The 21,975-nt window shown below is 34.7% G+C and overlaps 1 protein-coding gene across 1 annotated transcript in view; it reads left to right on the top strand.

The window, feature by feature from the left end:
* Positions 1 to 21,975, top strand: part of ROBO1 (roundabout guidance receptor 1) — a 196,521-nt gene that overhangs the window by 21,912 nt on the left and 152,634 nt on the right. The window lies entirely within an intron of this gene.

Here is a 21,975-nt window from a genome sequence, read left to right as displayed (position 1 = left end):
TTACCATTAGGGAACTTGCTTGAGCAAATTTTTTCACTGTTTCTTAAGAATGTATGTATGTACGTGTATATGTGTATATATGTATATGTATGTATAATGTGGATGGATAGATAGATACACACACACACACACAAACACATATAAATACAGACTAAACGTAAAGGGAAAAAGGATAGAAAGAAGTAAAATGTGCAAGAAAGAAGAGAAAGAGAAGAATGATAAAAAGGAATATAATAAGGGAAGTGAAAAAATATTTATAAAATGATTTTCAACTTTAATCACAAGTATAAATAAATTTAATGATAACTTCACACCATCTAAGGCTACAGACATTTATCTTTTCATCTCTTATCCTATCCTTTATTTGTCAGGTGTAAATCCCCTTTAATTTCACCTATGTTGTCAGCTAAAATTTATTCTAATTGTTATTTCTTCAACAACATCTTTTGGACATAGTCTATTAATAGAAGCAGATTTCACTGACATTGTTGATATTGTGGCTAATATTTTCTGATTCCATTCTTTGTAAGTCTCTTTCAGTATTTTTATTGTTAGAATATTTTCAAACATTTTTCAGGATTGCAAATTTTTCCTTTGCATGAATAAGCAGGAAAGACAGGAATATCAATCATTTGCTCTGCAATAAATAGAAGGCAACAGATTGGAACACCCAAGATGTCTGATGGAACCGCTTAGTGGGCATAGTTCTGCTGTGGTTGGCATAGCTCTGCTGAGGCCATGGTTGTCTGCTGGAAAGGAAAATAATGAAACCCAAACAACATTATACCTGAAGTGAGTCAAATAGTGCATAGAATGAGATAATAAGAGAAAATTCAAATGGACGGGATAAAAGCTCATTTGGGGCCTCAACAATGTCAACAACATTTTGCTCTTATTGCATCTGCAGAATACCATCCAGCAGACCTTTTCTGAGTCAGGTTCTACTAAGGAAGATTGGGCAGATAGATAATTTGATGGGCCTTTGTGTGGAATTTGCTAAGCATTTGGAAAACTAAATTTATTTACAAAACAGAAATATACCAGCTACCAAATATGAAAGAGTTGACTGAAGCTCAGTTTTCTAAGTTATCTGAGATATGTTACACCCCATGAGTCCTAAGTAATTGTATAGATTATGAATAGCCTATTATTATCTATAAATATAATTGTCTTTGTGTCAACGCTGCTAACATTGAATGTTCTTACTTTGACAATATATGGAGATGCAGCCATTTTCCTTTACTTTATGTTTTACTCTTAGAGTTAGAATTAGATGATACTGGGGGGAGGGGGAGGAATGTGTTTGGAAGTTTAGTTAGACAAAACAATAATGTATAATGGTGGGAACCAAGGTTCTTCGCAATAAGAGATGATAAGAATTGGTGGGTTGTAGAACTGGTGGGAAAGCCAGCATTTCAAACTAATTGGAGAATGTGATTTATGACAGTTAGTTGGAGGAGGGAATTGTGCTTTGATACTATGTGGTTAGGGGAGGGGAAACCAGATTTTGGCTTGGACTATGTACATGCCAATGTGTTGCTACTCGAATAAAGATTCTTTAAGGTAAACAATGCCTCGAAATTCTTGAAGAGTCTCATCTGTCGGAACCATGACACTTTGTAGATTACCTATGAGGAGACAGTGACCTTTCTGGTACTGTTTGATTCCTCAGTGACTTCTGATGCCATATGGCAATGTATTCTTCTGAATTCCTTAAAAAAATTAGAAGAGCACATTGTGCTGCATGGTAATGGACTAGTTTTAGTTGGTGGAAATATGGGTGTAGGGTTACAGCTCTAGACTTCTTAGTTGTGTGTCCTACAGAATGTAATGCACTCCTTTTTAACACTTACGTGAAGACATTGGCTGAAATCATCCATCAACACAGGGTCAGATATTATCAATACAATGATATATAACTTAACATCTTAATATATATATCTCAACCATTGATGTGATAAAATGTTCTCCAAGTATCTGGAGGCAGTTCCAATCTGGATTGAAAGGACTAAGTTAAGACTGAATCCCAGAAAGATGGAGTTGCTTTCAGTTTGTAAGCAATTGAGTTCCAGAAAGATTCGATCATCAGTTTGGCTTTGGGTTTGGCTTTGGGTTTGCTATGCTGAACTAATTTGTAACATGAGGGTCATCCAAAATCAAATACCCTGATTTCAGAATAGGCAGCAGCTTTTATAAGAAGGACCTTTTTACAGCTATATCTAGTTGGTAACTTCTGGGATTGAAGCTTTATTCATAGTTATTTATGACTTGTCACCTCTCAATTGGAATGTTGTAATGCATCCATGTAAATTGAACTGAAAAATATTCAAAGATTCAAATCCAGAATTTAGCAGCTTGAGTAGTCATAGGTGCTTATTGTGTCCTTGTAACAGTGCTGGTTTGAGACTTCCACTGATTATCAGTTGGTATAATTCAAGGTATAGGTAATTATTTTCAAAGTCTTGAATGATTTAGGGCCCACATATCTATGAAATCATCATCTTCGATTAACATCAGCCCTCCTAACACTATAAAGTGAAATAGAGGGGGCTTTTTCATGCCACCCCTCTTACTAAGGACATACCATCTGCAAAGGCCACAAAAATCATAACTTCCTTATTTCTATCTGCTTCTATTGTACAGTATCATCCCATATATTTGAATGGCTCCTTCTTTGTTGACATTTGGAATATGTATAAAGGCTTGACTTTTCAAACAATCTCTTGGAAACAGATGTTTGTTCCTCTATTAATGGAAATGTTTTTTTGTGGAAGAAAATGACAACCATTCCTGGAGTCTCATGTTACGATTTAATGGTTTTGCATTGTTAGTTGTAATATGTTGTGTTTTATTCTGAGTTACATAGGGGGAATTGCATGTGATTCAGAGATGTTGAGATTATTGAAACCTACAAGTCACGCAATGCAAACAAACAAACAAATAAATTGATTACAGAAACCACGATTCAGCTCCATACTTGCTCAAAATGTTTCAGAATTTAGACCTATGCTTTTTATCATACAGTTTCTCTAAATAAATGTACAATAAACAGAAAGTTTTTATATGTATACATTTCAGCAGGCCACTGAAAATGTAAAATTCTACTCTATCTGGTATAAAGCCATATTGCACAATAGTTATTTTTATATCAGAAATAGACAACCTGTGTCCGGTTGGATCATTGTTTCAGAGATATTTCCTTACCCAAACCAAGAAACAGAATTTTATGTCCTGGCTTTCTTAGTACCCCTTTAGGAGCCAGCCAGAGTTTTGGGACACATGCCTCCCAATAAAAATAGTTGAGGGGGCCATCTGAGTGCTAGAAGCACTCTGTGTTGCAATTGAGTTTGACTCCAAGGGCAAGACACAGAATGATCAAAAAAATCAGTGGGAGTAAGGACAATTTCTGACTTCCTGTTGGCTTTCCCATAGAATTTCTTTGTGGAAGCTAGCAGTGAGCATCAGAAATCTTCCGTCCTTCCTTCCTTCCCCTACAATTGCTAACATTTTAGATAGAGAATCAACATCTTTACTTCCATAGTAAAACATGCCCAAAGAGCCCCCTCTTGACTTGGGGTCAGAAGTAACCAAGACCCAAAACTTTAGTCATATTAAAATTCGAGTCTCAAAAAAGAAAGGAGCAAGGAAGCAAGGTAGAAAAGAGATTTTCCTCTGCCTTCTTCTTTAGATGGAGGTGGGATGATTGCAGGAAGATGTAACTTCTTGTTATGTAATGTCAGTTTTTGCATTTTTGTTTTATCTTGTACTCTTTGAATAGACATCACCTCTTAAGTCTATTGATAAACCTTTTTTGTAGTTCATTTGGTTTATGATGCTGTTTGGGTTTTGTCAATTTTTTATGTGACAAAATTGCATCTTTCCATAATTGATGTGAGCACCTAAAGCTAAAAAGAATTTTTAAATTGTCCTTTTTTTTAAATGACCCTGTAATTCCTTGCATCAGGGTGGAGTCAGGGCAACTGAATGGAGCTAAGAGTTTACTAGCTGGATGCCCTTTCTGAGGCCTATGAGGTTCTCACAGCAGACATTTTCTCTTTGCACCCAGACAGAGAAATATTTGCTGCTACCTAAGATCAAACTCACAGCCTCCTGATTGTGAGACGAGAGTTCCATTTCTAGGCTACTATGCCACTTGTTATTATTTTTAATAATGTTAATATTTAAATTATAAAGTGTGCCTTTGAAACTGAAAGAGGTTGTTTGGTCACATGTTAAAACTTAAATGAGTCAGAAGTTGACACAATAGATGACTATGATGATTTAGTGATGATTTACTGTTTAGTAAATTTGCACTTAGTTTTTAGATGCACAGGGTATAAGTTCTGTAACCACCCCACATGCGGTAACTAATGCAAAAGAGATGTCTTAGCTATTCTACTAAAATCTATTCTTGACTCTCTGAACACAGCGGCCCCATTCATGCATGCACAAATAGGCCACACACACCTGCCTGGTGCTAGCAGCCCCATTTGTGCACATGCGCAAATGGAGCCGCGGCATTAGCACGAGTGGGAAGAATGTGCGCCCAGGCGTCCGTGCACTGGCCAGCCATTTCCGCAGACCCCTAACTTAGCTGAACATTGAAGAAAATTTTGTGTTTAAAAAGGGAAACAAATACTTACTGTCCAAATATCATTTGATTTATCTGTTTTTTTCTCTGATATGAGCAATTGTTTTGTGAACATAATTTATTTTACTGTTTTACTTCTTACTGTCTAACTTGCATTAAATGGCTATTTTTCTTTTTTGTGGCTTCAGATAAGTACAGAATACAAGTCATACTTTCCCATCATTTCATACATTATAGTAAAATGTGCATATTGCAGAGATATTGGAAATGGTGTTATACTAACAATAAGATTAATGAGTATCTGTCATTAATAAAACATTTTAATCCTGCTGGCCATTATTGCATCATTATTCAACTGTAGTTTCCTAATTTCTTTACGAAGAATTGTTCCCCACTGCTTTTTAATGACAATATTTTTATGCATAATATCATTTCGTATTTTCTATGAATAAAAAAATTACATATAGAATGTTGCTTGTCATTTTTGTAATATTTTATGTAAGAACACTTTTTGGGCAGTGGCAGATAGCTACTGTAAAGTCAAGTAACAATAGCATTAGCTATTTGAAACGTGATACCGTGTATTTCTGTTAATTTCTGCTGTGTTACAGTAGCTATTGTGATTGCTAAAATATCTTGTCTGTAGGTAAGCAGTCTGTTTCATAAAGAAGTAGTAAACATAAAACCCATGACAATACTGAAACAGAGAGAAGAGATATAATAGAAGCTGGGATATTTTATCTCCTAAATAAACACTTTGCCCTTTTTTCTGAGCAAACATGGCTTAACTAAACACTATTTAAGTTACCTATTGGAGTCACAGCTGGACACAGCTCTAAGTTGATTGAAGTTGATAGAGCATGTAAGTAGAAAAGGCATGGCAGCTCTTAAAGGTTTACACAAACGGACCCAATGATTATATGGAAGTGGTAACTAATGCAAAAGAGATGTCTTAGCTTTTCTTGACTACAAGAAATCTATTCTTGACTCTCTGAACCCAGCCTTCTGATGACTTGAAATATTTGTCAATTAATTCCATGTTTTAGTTTTGTAGGATTATAAGTGGGTTCATATTACATCTGCAGGGACATGTTTTCTGGTAGTGAAAGATCCCTATGCAATGTGGTAAAGGGCATGTTCTTGTCAAAATAGTTGGTAATTTTGTCTACAAATCTTATGTTTCACAAGGGAAGTGCAGTATTTATTGCTTACTGATTTTCTGACTAGTCCATAAAATTTATATTTCAGTGTATATTTTTTATACATGGCAGCTTACTTTCCTCGAAAATATCACTAACAGATGATAACTACACAACATATTGAGGTAAAATAAGCATGTAAAAAATGAAATGCTGAATTTTAGGTCTTGGAATAAGGAATAACAAAAGAATGTAGAAGCCTTCAATCGATACTCCATGGAAAAAGCTTAAGCTATTATATATATTTAGTTGAAAAAGTCTTCCAAGCTATTTTTAGGTTTAGAATTTAAAATGTATAATATAAAGGGAAAATAGATTGGGAAGGAGAAATCTTAAGAAATGGAACTCTGATATCTGGACTTTATTTCAAAGTTCTCAAAAAGAAACAGTTTCAGGAATGGAGGAATCATTGTAGTGACCCAGTTTGTCATTTCAGCGGCTAAGAATTATTGAAACTGTCTCAACTGCTTTTTTTTTCAATGCTTCTTGACATTTCAGAAAGTTTCCTTCTTTTACTTAATAGTAGAAAAGCCCAACATGGTGTGTAATTCTCAAAAAAGTAATATTTTTGAGGATAGTAAGCATTAAAAACAAGATGAATTGTAATTTCCTGGTCTGATCAGTTTGATTAACCATAATGTAAAGTTATTTTATTAAGAATTATCCAAGAAAAATTATGAGCCTAAGAAGGTATATGCCACTGCAGAGATAAAAACATTTTGTCTACAAACTGGCAGAGTTATAATTCTAAAACATGGATCGGTATTAGAAATGTGTTGCTGAAAAACAATGTTGTATGAAAAACAAGTTCTACGGATTTAAAGAAAGCTGCTGAAATATACCAGGCAACTGAAGATATTATTACTTTAGTAGCTAAAATGAATGAAAAAGATATTTCTACATAATATTACTGAAAATAAACAGAATGGCAGAATGAAGGAACAAAAAGTTGCATAAGAAAAAAGAAGAATGAATAAAAAAATATAACTACAAATGGGCTTTTAATTTTTTTTTTCTTTAAATCAGTCTTGATTGCTAGCAACATTTTCAGAAATGGTTTGCCACTGCCTTTTTCCTAGACCTAGAAAGTGACTGAAAGTCATACAGGTGACTTCATGCCTAAACCAGGATGAGAATTCATAGACTCCCAGTTTGCAGTGCTATTAACCACAACAGTAAGCTATCTTCTGAATATTGTTCAAAATATATATGTTTGTCATATTATGAATGTCTAGGAGGTATGTTTTTATTACTTGTATTTTTATGTATTTGTTTTAAAGTTTTAATTGACATACTATAAAATGCTTGGAGTTTAGCTGGGGCATGCATGGTAGGCTATAAGAACAGTAATTAAACAAATTTAAAACCAAGTTGGTACTTAAAGTTGTTTTGCAAAATATATTCATTAATAGGTTTCTACGTATAATTAAGTTTCTGCTTCTATAAAATCCTGTATGCTCTTATTATTGTATTAAACTTATCTTCATACTTCATTCAACAGTGATGAATATGTGTAGGACTCAGAAATGTTTTGCAGTTTTCCAATATTCTAAAATAAGTTTTAGTATTCATTTGAAATAGTAGATATTAGTTTCTTACTGCCAGGATCACACTTTAATTAACAGAAGATCCAATGTTAATTCAATACATATATATTTAATATTTCTGTTTTTTTTAAAATTTAGTTGAGTTTAGTTTAATTTATCATTTATAATTATCTTCTTTATAGTACATAAGATTGCCAAAGCTCTGACTTTTAAATAGTTTAACTGATGAAAAAATATTTGCCATACAGATAGTCCTCGCTTAACAATCCTAAATGGGGTTGTGTCAATTCTACCTCTAAGCGAAAGTGGTCACTAAATGGGAAATCATTTTCAGCTTACTGTCTTGAAATCTTTCTATGATATCTCTGCTCTGTGAATGTGGATGGAAAGAGTCAGGAAAAGGAGATATTGCTTACAGAAATCGTTTGCTCTCCTCTCCTTCCTGCAGAAAGGTGAAATTGGGGAGAAAATGTTTCAAGAGAATCTTATTTGTTCTTCTGTGCATTGAGAGCAATATGATTGTACAGGCAGTGGGAAAGGGTCAGGCGAAGGAAAAATTGCCTCCATAAACTGCTTGCTCTTTTTCTGTTTTTTCCCCTCTCATAGGGAGAAGAGAATAGAAAGATACATACAAATGCACAGCATAGTACTGAATATTTTTTGTCCAGTATTCAATTTTACCTTTTCTACTAAAGTTACTGTGAAAATGGTCAGGCTACAGATGGAAGTAGTAGATTATCAAGATAAATTTTAAGGCATTACAGTAATAGCATGAATTACTAGTAAATGACTTTTATCAGTCATGATATTCTCCCAAGGATGGAGATGGTTCTTATTGATTAGTTACCAGCTTTTAATATTATCAGTCATGATATTCTCCCAAGGCATCTACAGAATTTGAAAAAGGAGATCTATTATTTTCCTTTATCCATGTCTGATTCTGTCAGTGTTGACTGTAAGGAGAGAGATCCTGGTTTTTCTCTCGCTTTCAGGATGTTTTAGAGCTTTCCCCCTTGTTTCATCAGTTTGATATGCAAATCAGATTCTCAGTTGAGTTCAGTCCTAGAAACATGAATTTCTTTTCTCCTTCCAATTAACTGTCCGGTGATTTAAAATTTCAGTGTAAAACCACTGAGGCATGATTAAAAACGCACAGTGGTCTGTTGGGGGTATAGTTTCTCTTTGAAATACCTCTTTGGGTTAGACATATTACTGAGAATAGAATAGAATAGAATAGAATAGAATAGAATAGAATAGAATAGAATAGAATAGAATAGAATAGAATAGAATATAGTAGAATAAGAATAAGAATGCTTTCCTGACTTCATTTTTACATGTTCTGGCTGTCTGCTGATAATCAGCTTTAGTTATGTGCCCCTCTTTCCATTTTTTGTATTTGTCCTTGTTGTTTAACATCAATATGAAACCACTGGATAAGCTCATCCATTCACATGGGAACACATATCAGTACTATGATAATACAGCTCTCTATATTTTGACTCCTTGTTGATCAAGCAATCCTACTGAGATTTCGTCCCAATTCATAGAGGCTGTTTGAATATGGACTGAGCGGAAAAAGACTTAAATCCAACACTGACATAGCACTTCTCCATGTAAGTCATCAACTTACAACCATTCATGTAGCAACTATTCAATGTTAAGATGGCACTGGGCTTCCGGTTCCGGGTCACGGCATTGCGGTCGTGCGAAGAGAGTCGTCTCTTCGCCGGCCGAGTTTCCTCCGCCGATAGACCCCTGAGAGGGTCGAAAAGTTGCTCTGGAGGAGCGACTACCGTCGAGGAGCCTCGTCGTATGACTGTAGAAGGGTGGCGGCACCTTCTGCAGTCCGAGCAAGCTCTTTTGGGCCGACGGAGTAAAGATCGGTCAGTAAAATGGCCAATCATTTAGCTGCGCCAGCCGCAAGCCATAAGATCACCTAAGTGAACAGACCCACCATGGAAGATTCGGTGAGACTTTACCCTATCCCTATTTTTCCTACCTATTCCTGTGAAAAGTTTTTTGGGGGGGAATTATTTCCCTACTCTGTTAAAGCGGTGTTTTTGATGGGGGAAGAGAAGCTTTGGAACAAAAGAAAATCAAATTTTCATCTTATAATGGCCCGATTTTACTTTTGGACATTTGGGGGTCCCAAGAAACTTTCTCATAGAGATTTAATATGCTTATTATTTAGAGAATATTGGTTTTTTTTGTATTTTTATGGGGTGTGGAAAGACTGAATAACTCTGGTTAATCCTTGGGGGACATCTGGTGGTGAAATTATTTACTGCAATTGTTATTTTCTTCTTTTGGAGTTTGGTTGTGGCCTTCAGATTATTACAAAGGAAAAAGATAAAGAAGCTCTATACTTGGGTGGAGGCGGATATTGACTGATTGTTCTTAAATATAGCCTCCTCCAAAAGAATAATGGCTTCAAATATTATAGAAATGGAGGAACCCTGCTTAGATCTTAACTATAAATACATATTGGATAAAATTCTTGAAAATACTGGACTGATAGTTGCCTACACAAAAGAGATTATTCTTCAACGTCAAATTAAAACACAAGATCTAAGTAAGCACTTTGTAAGCCAAGAAGCAGTAGAGGGAGTATATACCCAAGAGATTTGTTCTCAACTTCGCTTACAACCAACTGAGATGGAAGAATTAAATTTAAATTTGGATTATCAACCTACATTGGTAAAAATCCCTGATGCTAATGAACAAATGATTTCTAGCATGGAAATGAAGGATTTTACCCCACAAAGACAAGCTGATTTGCAGACCCCAACTGACTTCTTGACAGATAAAAAATTCAATAGAAGAAGAACAAAACATGACTAAAGAGGACTATACATCATTTTATTTACAATCTACTAAGGAAATGACTATAATTAAACTTTTGGCAACCTTAAAAAGGATGGGAAACGATGTTCAGTCACGAGCTATTGAGAATCGCTATAATTCGCTTACTAGTCTATTAAAATGGATAAGAGGAGACTCCCCTTCGGTTTACATACTTTGGCAAGAGATGAAGGGAGACCTACTCGTGGATCTAAAGACTTTATTATGGAAACCTATTTGGATTAGAAAGAAAGCCAGAATAAGATATAAATATTGAATTTAAGATTATAGTTATGGATTGCAAAGGTTTTATAGAGATCTGGACTGATTTGGATTTGGATTTTTGAAAAAAAAAAGAGATGTCATTAGGATAAGATTTAGAACTTGATATTGAAATATAGTAAGAATACACCTTTTGGAATAATAGATTATCCTTTTCTTCCCTTTTTTCTTTCTTCTTGGTTTATCTTTGTCTTTTTCTTCCTTTTATTTCTTTATGTTTTTTTAATATTAGATATGATAATTAACTTGTTGAGGCATAATGAGAAAAAGATTGCAAGAACGGAAGAGATGAAATTAATAAATGAAGAATTATTGAATAAGAACAGAATATAGTTGAGAAATGTAAGAATTTAATTATGGAAATAATATGCTTAAATAAGAGAAATTAGGGGCACCCGAATAGTAAATAATATGTCTGTCTAAGTTTAAATATTTGGAAATTAATAAAGCTAAAAACAGGATTTTATTGGATAGATAATGTTTAGAAATGTATTAACTTGATTATACTATTCTAATTGATAGAGAGGGAAATCTTAAGGAGTATTATTTGAGCTGTATATTTATGATGTTATTGTATTTAATCATTACCCTATCTCCACGTTGGTTCTTAAGCGCCTTGGTGTGAAAATGGAAGACCAATAAAATTGTTTGGAAAAAAAGATGGCACTGAACCAAGGAATTTACAAGCTGTGCCCAAAATTATGGTCATTGCAGTGCCTCTGCAGTCATCTGATAAAATGCAGGCACTTGGCAGCCTGTTCACACTTTCAACTGCAGGGGCACTGCAATTCCCCACATGACCCTATTTCCTTCCCAGCTTTAGCCATCCATCAGCATATACAAAGCTGCCGTGGTTCGGGAAGCCTCATAAAACACCCAGTCTACAGGTGTATGCAAAACATTCCACTTACCTTAGCTGTTTTTTTTCCAGCTGCTGGCAGGTGCACCCAATATACAGTTGATATAAAAAATTCTACACATCCTTATTAAAATGCCAGGAGTTTGAGATGTAAAAAATTAATTAGGCCAAGATAAATCACTTCAGAATTTTTTCCACCTTTAATATAAGGTGGAAATTATATTAAAAAACAAACTGAAATATTTTAGGGGGAATAATATTAATAAAAACATACAATAATGTGATTAATAAGTGTTTACACTCTCTAATAAGTAGATATTTGGCTATGTTTGGAATTAATCACAATCAAACTGATGGTAAATGGTAGTCAATACACACCTGCCGTCAATGAAAGTGATTCTAATTAAGCCCATATAAAGTTCAGCTGTTCTAGTAGGATTTTTTGTGACATTTACTCAATTGCCTGTTACAACAAAATCAAAATCTGCAAAGAACTTACCAAACATCAAAGATAACGTTTTGTTGGAAGGTATCAGTCAGGAGAAGTGTACAAAATAATTTCCAAGGCATTGGATAGACATGGAACATAGTGGAAACAGTCATTAACAAGTAGATAAAATATGGCAGAACAGGGACAGTACGAAAAACTGGAGGTTCCTCCAAAATTGATGAAAAACTAGAAGAAAACTGGTTGGGGAGGCTATGAAAAGATCAACAACACCAAGGGAGCTACAGGAATTTCTGGCAAGTACTGGTTATGTACTACAAATGACAACAATCTCTTACATTCATCATATCTTTGGGCTATGGGGTAGGCAAGCAAGATGAAAGTCTATTCTTACAAAGAAAAATAATGAAGCCCAGTTACATTTTGAAAAACTTGTATCAAGACTGACAAAAGCATGTGGGAAAATATGTTATGGTCTGATAAGACCAAGGTTGAACCTTTTGGCTATAATTTCAAAAAGTATGTTTGTCACAAAACAACATTGTGCATCACCAAAAGTGCCTACAGTGAAGCATTGTGGTGGCAGCATTGTGCTTTGAGGCTACTTTTCTTCAGCTGGAACTGAGCCTTTAAGTCAAAGTGGAGGCAATTACAAACAGTTCCAAATATTAGTCTATTTTGGCACAAACCCTTCAGGCTTCTGCTAAAATGCAAACAATGAAGAGAAATTTCACTTTTCAACATGACAATGACTCCCAAAGCATTTATTTCTGGTGAAGAAATAGCTTCACCAGAAAAAAGATCAAAGTTGTAAAATGACCCACCCAGTCCAGGCCTAAATCCAATGGAAATCTGTGAGATGACCTGAAGAGGCATGTTCACAGGAGATGTCCTCGCAATCTGACAGATTTGGAGTACTTTTGCCAGGAAGAATGGTTGGATTCCCAAAGCAAGATGTGCCGTACTGATAGGCCCCTACCCCAAAAGACTGAATGCTGTCATAAAATCAAAAGATCCTTCAAACAAACTGTTAGTTTATGGAACCATGTTATTGTATGTTTATTGTTAGTTTCCCCCCCCAAAAGATTTCAGTTTTATTTTCAGTTGAATTGTGCAGCATATAATACAGGTGGAAAAAAATACTGAAATGATTTATCTTGGTCTGATTTTTTTTATATCTCAAAAAAGCTGACATTTTAACGGGTGTGTAGATTTTTTATATCCACTGTATATGAGGTGTAGCCCTTTTAATGAGGCCACCTCTGCCATTCTGCAAGTGGGCCCCATTCTTGTGATCCTTCTGAAGCCTTATTCTACAAATATTGTGATAGTTTATGACATATAACAATAACTATATCTTCAATTTACAACCACTGACTTGATAATCATCTAAATTACAAATCATGTTACATCGCTCAAGTTTTACTATTAATGTTTCTTCTTCAAACCTCCTTCCCCCTTCCACCGCCACATACAAATAGCGTACAATTCAACAATGACATTCATTAATCACTTTGTTTTTGTTTTTTGGAGAAAACTTATACTAATATTGCAGTGCCTAATGTAGTATATTATCACATATATAATAAAGGATATGCTTTCATGAAGATGTATTCAAAATGTAAGTCTTAACCACTCTTTTATAACTTTTGCTAAGCTCAATAAGTTGAATTTCTTGTCTGTTTGCTTTTATGTCTAAATGAGTCAAAAGACTCAAAACTTTACTTTGGCCATATCAATTGCTTTCAGCTGATAGCACTGAACATTAAAATAAATTTAATTTAAAAGCATTCTCCTATTATACTGGATGCTTCCTATGTCATCTGTTAAACAGTGCATGGTCAGCATATGGCTGTTCCTTTCTATTTAAGCTGTTTTCTCCTGAGAAAGGAAATTCCCTTCAGACCAGACAGACATCTGCTGGCTCTCCTACCAGCAAAGCCACAGAAGAGTTATCTTTCCTGTGATTAAAAGAAATAACGTCTGGAGGTTTTAGTTTTTGTTCAATTAATCAAAAATTAAACCCATGTGGGACTTGAAGAAACTGGGCTTCTTTGTGTGTTTCATCTACTGGTAAGAAGTCCTAAAATGAATTTATAGGTTCTATTCATATAGTTGTGCAATATAAAAGTATAATAAATATTCATATATTATTTTGTTATGTAAAAAGCATAAGCGTGCAATATAAATAGTGATTAAAATAGCATAATGTATAATATACTAGCAAATGGAAACTATGATTGGAATAAGACATCCTTTAGAGTACAACTGTTTTGTGTCAGAGATAGATACATTATGCTCTCTTTGTGTATGTACGCCATGCTTCCTCTTTTAAAACACTTCCAGATGCTATAGAATATTGCAACATCCCTTATTCATGTTTCTCCCCCCAAAGTTACTTATTTCTGTAATGAATGTCCGAAAATAATATTTTGGAATGATAAGGAAAGCATTTTCTTATGTGAGTATGTGTTTTGATAGTACTAGTTGAGTTGTAGTTAAATACATCAGCATTTAAGCATTTAACTTCTTTCCTGCTCTTTTATTAGCAAAAGAACATACATTTTTTTCTACACCTTTACTGAAGTGATGAACTGATCATTCTTATCAAAACAATATGGTGACAATTTATCTGGTTCTCTGATTCTCAGGCTATCCTTTTATTTTGTCACAAATGTGTAATTAGTGTCAAATATTTTATTAATGTGAAGACAGCTTTATTAGCAATTAGGTTTCGAGGTAACATCTGACACATTATTCATCTGATAAACTGTAAAGAAAAGCAGTTTTCTTTCAATCTAAAATAAAATATCTTTATCAGGACAATCTGGATGTTGAAGTGGATAGAAATAAAATCTTATTTTCTTTTTCAGAGGTTGTATTATTATTTGCTTCCTCATACAAAACAAAAATAAACTCTGTAATTCAAAATCTTATTACCTGCATGTGAAGAATGTGTTGCTAACTCAAAGAAACATTTTCATGGTAGACTGTCTGGTGCAGTGTTTCTCAACCTTGACCACTTGAAAATGTGTGGACTTCGACTCCCAGAATTTCACAGCCAGCATGGCTGGAGAATTCTGGGAGTTGAAGTCCACACATCTTCAACTGGTCAAAGTTGAAAAACACTGGTCTAGTGTGTTGTTATGATGCCTCGGCCCTATTACTCTGATAATTGAGGATATAATTGAGTATATTATATTTTCAGTGTCCAAACCATTTTGGTTAAAAGCAGTGCTGGTGTTTTTAATTACTTCTTTCAATATACAGATAGTCCTTATTTAACAATCATTCACTTAATGAACTTACAATGAACTTCCCAAAAGCTACGTGTAAACCAGTTCCAGAGGTTTGGTGACTGCACACATGACATGACCACATTTTGGGTGCTTGGCAACCAGCTTACCTTTGGAGTTGCAGCATTTTGTGATCACATGACCATGGTTTATAACTTTTTTTTGCTGGTTTCTGGCTTTGCTGGTTAAAAAAAGGGGGGCTTAGGAATATATGGATCACCTTAATAACTAGCATGTTCACTTAATCACTACTACAAAAAACAGTTGTAAAAACCTTCATAAAAAGAATAAGAAACAGATTAAAATTGACTTTTTTTCAGAAAGAATGATCAAACCATGAGAAAACAATACATACGTAAATGTATTGATTTTGTATGATATAGTATTGTATGAATGATTTTCCTGTGTTTTCACTGTGTGTTTGTGTATGACATTATCTAATAAAAGCTGTACAATAAAATTAAGCATGTGTACATAGCACTACAGTTGTTCCATATGTTGATCACTTCCGTATGTTGACCATTTTCATTCAGTCCCTTGGGTGGTCAAGTTTTAGAGGTTTTACTGTACTTTAATCCAAATGGGATGCCAGTATTTATAAGTAATAATTATATAGATTATTTTCTATAGTAGCATATATAATTTTGGAGAAAAAGTATTTTCTGAAATTTCTGAGTTAATGTCTGATGGAACAGGAAATTAGGATTAATTCAATAAATTCCAAATAACTTTGATGAATTTCAGAGTGGATTTAAAATTATACTCTGAAATTTAAAGGGTTATTTTAATAAAATGTTATTCAGTTAAAAATAAACTCAGTAAATAATAAATACTTGACTTAGTAATAATATGTTAGAGAGGATTTTGAAATATTTTATTAAATTTAATTACCAGTTTAATATACATAGCTTTGGAATGTTTAATTGAATTTAATTACAAATTGAACGTACAGATTTATAGATATATAGATTGATAGATATATAGATACATAGATATACCATATTTTGTGTTTACCATGTATACATATGATATCCACAAACAGGATGCTGATTTTTAGTTACAGAAAGGCTTATCGTGGTGGAATATTAGGGGAAAACATCTGGACAGTTTGGTAGTAGAATCAATTACCTAGGAAACAATGAGTTCCCCTTCACTGGCTATGTTCAAGCAGAGATTTTTCAACCATTCATTTATTTTGAAGTCATGGACTAAGCTGGGGATTTCATTTAATAGTCTAAATTACTACTTGCAATTCTATGATATAGTGTTTACTGCCTTCCTGCCAGTGTAATTAATATCAGAAGAAAAGAAAAAGATTCAAAAGTCAAAACAAACCAACTTATTTTTATGAGATTTTGAAGCAGTGTGCTAAAATTAATGATGTATCTTCAGCTTCTCCTTTCTAATCAATATAATTGCAAGGATATATATCCTAATAAGGCCTCAATTCATCGGGATTCTGTTTATTTGTTTGTTTCAGTATCAGTCTTCTACCAACAGCTATATACAATTGACTAATAGTAAAGAATAATCCTGGGTTAGAAAAAAATATTGTAAAATCAGTAGTTCTTAAAATTAATACAGAAAATTAACAAAAACCCCAAAAAAGGAGGAGGAGCAACAGCAGCAGAAGCAAAATAACAGATAATAAAAATCTGTCAGGATCATATAGATTACTTATTCAAATGTTTGATTGAGGCATATCTTTAATACTGAGGCATTTCTTTATTAAAAAAAATAATAATACAGCACAATGGCCAACTGATACTTATGGAATAATTTCCATTACTGAGGCATCATAACTAAGTAGACTTGATACTATATCTAGTACTTTGAATCGAATTTACTACCAGAAATGGTGAACAGGCCATTTTCCTAATATTAATGAACATGTTTTATATTATCTCATTCTGGAGTTAGCCTTTTTTGAGTAGGCAGTACTCAAAGTACTACTCATAGATCCTGCATACGTCACTCAAGGTTATCTTTTCTTATTCTCTATAGTAAATGTGAGAGTCCCTTCTTATCCATGGTTGTGGTTCATTCATATCACAAGAATATCAACTTAGCTGTTAATCAAATCAACCTTTTAATAGCGGGTGCCACACCAAGTATACTAATCAAACAGGTGGTAAGAAAATAGGGGAATTCAGGTACCACACAGGTTATGTAGAAAATAAACACAGGGTCAGTCATAAAGGACTCAAATGTCTATACACCAACGCACAAAGTATGAGCAATAAACAGAGTGAACTAGAAATTCAGGTAAATGAGGGCAGCTTTGTCTGCCAAAAAGTAGAGAAGGGAACTAGAGGATCAGCCATATTGGACCTAATTCTCACTAACAGAGATAAAATGATAGAAGGTGTTGAAGCCACAGGAACCTTGGGCGGGAGTGATCTTGCAATATTGGAATTCAACATTATGCGAGCACAAGCAATAGAATACAGTCAAACTAGAGTCTTGGACTTCAAGAGAGCTAATTTCAATAAACTTAGAGAGAGCTTGTGAAAGATTCAATGGATGAGAATCCTCAAGGGGAAAACAACTCAAGAAGCTAGGGAATTTTGAAAAGTGAGATAATAAAAGCCCAGTCTAGCACAATACCAACAAAGAATAAAAATAACAGCTCTCAAAAGAAACCAGCATGGCTGCATAAGGAACTCTGATAAATCGAATGACAAAAAGGACAAATATAAAAAGTGGAAAGAGGGGCACATAACTAAGGCAGAATATCAGTAAATAGTCCAAGCCTGCAAAGATGAAGTGAGGAAAGCGACAGCTCAAAATGAACTAAGCCTTGCGACAAAAGTCAAAAATAACAAAAAAGCTTCTTTTAACATGTAAAAAACAAGAAAAAGGTTAAGGAAATGATTGGTCCATTAGTGGCAGAAAGTGGTAAGAAGGTGACAAGCAACAGGAAGAAAGCAAAACTATTTGACTCATTTTTCGCATCTGTCTTTACACAAAGGGAAGAAACAGTTCAATCTATCAAAAACAGTACCATAAAAAACAGATTAGAAACACAAGCTAAGATAGGCAAGAAAATGGTAAATGAGCACCTGTCCACCCTAGACGAGTTCAAATCACTTGAATACTGGGCGCTATCTAACAAAATGAAATTCAATGGTGAAAAAAGTAAGGTTCTACATTTAGGCAAGAAAAACCAAATGTACAGGTATAGTATAGGGGATACCTTGCTCAATAGTAGTAACTGTGAGAGGGATCTCGGAGTCCTAGTGGAGAATCATTTAAATATGAGCCAGCAGTGTGCTGCAGCTGCCAAAAAGGCCAACACTGTGCTAGGCTGCATTAACAGAGGGATAGAATCAAGATCACATGAAATACTAATACCACTTTACAATGCCTTGGTAAGGCCACACTTGGAATACTGCATCCAGTTTTGGTCACCACGATGTAAAAAAGATGTTGAGACTCTAGAAAGAGTACAGAGAAGAGCAACAAAGATGATTAGGGGACTGGAGGCTAAAACATATAAGGAACGGTTGCTGTAATTGGGTATGTCTAGTTTAACAAAGAGAAGGACGAGGGGGGACATGATAGCAGTGTTCCAATATCTCAGGGGCTGCCACAAAGAAGAGGGAGTCAAGCTATTTTCCAAAGCGCCTGAAGGCAGGACAAGAAGCAATGGATGGAAACTAATCAAGGAGAGAAGCAACCTAGAACTAAGCAGAAATTTCCTGACAGAACAATTAACCAGTGGAACAACCTGCCTTCAGAAGCAGTGAATACTCCAACACTGGAAGTTTTTAAGAAGAGACTGGACAGCCATTTGTCCAAAATGATATAGGGTTTCCTGCCTGAGCAGGGGGTTGGACTAGATGACTTCCAAGGTACCTTCCAACTTTATTATTATTATTATTATTATTATTATTATTATTATTATTATTATTATTATTATTATTATTATTATTATTATTATTAATTGACTGGTGGGGATTTAGTCAATGCTGATGGTGTTCAAGTAGTGCTCTAGTTGTTTTGGGATGGCATCCAAGTACCTATTACTATTGGTACTATCTTTGCTTTCTTTTGCTATAATTCTATTTTTGTTTGCAAGTCGTTGTATTTTTTGATTTTCTCCAATTCTTCTGGTACTATTCTGCTACCTCCAAGCACTTCAGGTCTGTTATCCAGGCTTGAGCCAGCAGTGTGCAGCAGCAACAAAAAAAGCTAATACAATCGTGGGTTGTATAAACAGAGTCATAGAATCAAGATCATGCAAAGTATTATTACCGCTTTATAAAGCCCTTATAAAGACCACACTTCGAATACTACAGCCAATTTTACAACCATATCACAAAAAAAGATATTGAGAGTTGGGAAAAAAATTCAGAGAAGAGCGACTAAGATGATCAAAGGCTGGAGACTAAAACATACGAAGAACGGCTGCGGAACTTGGGTTTGGCTAGTCTAAAGAAAAGAAGAAATAGGGGAGTTTTGATAGCAGTATTCCAGTATCTGAGGGGCTGCTACAAGGCAGAGGGGATCAGGTTGTTCACCAGAGCAAAGGACAAAAACAATGGTTGGAAACTGATAAAAATGAGAAGCAACCTGGAATTAAGGAGAAACTTCCTGACAGTGAGGACAATCAACCAGTGGAACAGCTTACCTCCAGAAATCGTGGGCGCTCCATCACTGGAGATTTTTAAGAAGAGACTGGACAATCACCTGTCTGAGATGGTATAGGTTCTCCTGCATGAGCAGAGGACAGAAGACCTCCAAGGTCCCTCTCAGCTTCTATTCTGTTTTGTTCTGTTATGTTCTACTCTACTCTACTCTACTCTACTCTACTCTACTCTACTCTACTCTACTCTACTCTACTCTACTCTACTCTACTCTACTCTACTCTACTCTATTCTTATGTGACAGGGTTAAGACTGGGGTTATGTAACTGGGTGCTTATTTGTTTGAATTCTAAAGTCCCAGTGCACTTCAGCCACTTTATTTTCCATTACTTTGTCTATTTTGTGGTCCCACCGGTTCTTTCTTACAGGCCAATGATATTTCTTGCAGATATTCCAATGCACCATTGTGGCTACTTTGTCATGCTGTTATTTGTAATCGGTCTGTTCAATTTTCTTGCAACGGCTAAGTGGTCCACTGTTTCTTCGGTTTCTTTGCAGAAATGGCATTTGCTGTCAGTTGCTGTCTGCTCAATTCTGGCTTTCTATGCATTTGTTCTTAAGGCTTGGTCATGTGCAACCAGAATCAATTCTCTTTCTTCAATTTATCTGCTGTTAGCCAGTGCCTGGTCTTGTTTTTATCCATTTTGCCTGCTATTTTTTTTTGCACTGGCCACGTACATTATACTTTTCCTTACAGTGTCTTTTTTCTATTCTTCATTTTGTCTTTCTTGTAGGCCAATTTGCTCTCTCCAGTACTCAGTATAAGCTTCCTAGTATACTAGTTTCTGGGCATCTTCTTCATGGTTCTTCAGAGATTCTTCCAATGCTCATTTTTCTTCTAATGTTTGCTGTAATTCCAATATTCTGTGTCCACCTATTTTCCTTGATGAATGGATTCTGTTAACATTACTGAATGGTTGAAGAGCGTGATTCATGTCATTATTTTTCTGGGATTCCTATCCAGAATTTTCACTTCTGCTTGAGCCCAATCCCCTATTCTAGCAGTATATGTAATAACTAGAAGTGCCCAGATGTTAATTGCCTTGATGCTATCTCTGCCATTGTGTTTGGACTTTAAAAATCTTCTTCACTCTCATGATGGATTCAGTTCTAACTTTCTTCTTGACTTCAGTGTGCTTGATGCTGTCAGCTTGAAGGATGTTCAGGTATTTGTAGTGATCATCTTCATCCAGACTCTTGATGTTATTTCCATGAGGCATCTTTGTTACTTCAGTTTTCACTATTTTTCCCCAGTTGATTGTGAGTGTGACATATTTCCCCAGGCCAAACACCCATTGCAGTATTTTAGCTGTACATATAGAGAGTGTTGATCAGTGTTTTTATTTTATATTGTTTTTTCTACATAGGTTGTCTTTTTCACATTACTGCATATGGATCTGTTATTAATTTATTTTAAATGAAACTTCACTTGTGTGAATTACTGCAGTTTCATTAATTTGTTTATTTTGTCTCCCATTAGGAATCAATATATACAGACACCCTTTTCATTTTTTATTTCACAAGTTCAAACCACATTAATTGACATTTAACTGATAAGACTGTGTCTGCTTTTTCTGCAGGTTTAATAGAAACTTTAAATAATCACTTTTAGTGAATGATGCGGGAGGGAGGGAGGGAGGAAGGAAGGAAGGAAGGAAATTCATACAGAGAAAATGGTTCAGAGTTCACTGAATGTTGCATAGGTTTTATTAGCAACGGAAGGCAACATGAGTGTATGTCTGTGTGGGTGTGTATTTGTATGCATCTTTCAACTTATTTTATACAACCAAAACTTTTTCTTGAACTTCACAAAACAGACCTAAGTCCAAGTGAGCAAACAACAATTTAATCAAGATCTATTTGATCACAAATAGGTTACTGTTCCTGGTTCAGAAAAACAATGCACAGATTTTAAATGGTAGGTATAAAGAGGTTTACTGGCCAGTGGTTACGCATATGGAGGGTCATAACATGTGGAAGCCAATTAAAACTGGCAATGTTCTTAACTGGTGAGGAAACACACCAAATATCTCTGTTCTATCATGAAAAGGGTAGTTTATTGGGATCAGAGCCATCATCTGACTATTAGTATAGTTGCTTCGAATGATTGTCAGATGAATTGGCTTCCTGGAACTGTTAAATGTTTTGGAGTTTGACTTGGGAGAGAGGAAGAAATAGATAAATAGATAGATAAATATATAGACCAATAGAATGATTCATAGATAGAATCATTCATAGATAGAATCATTCATAGAATCATTCA

The sequence above is a fragment of the Protobothrops mucrosquamatus genome, unplaced genomic scaffold, assembly GCF_001527695.2.
Source record: "Protobothrops mucrosquamatus isolate PMUCROS unplaced genomic scaffold, P.Mucros_1.0 scaffold_185, whole genome shotgun sequence".
NCBI lineage: Eukaryota > Metazoa > Chordata > Lepidosauria > Squamata > Viperidae > Protobothrops > Protobothrops mucrosquamatus.
The sequence above is the reverse complement of the archived record's forward strand: the minus strand, read 5'-3'. Positions and strand labels throughout refer to the sequence as shown.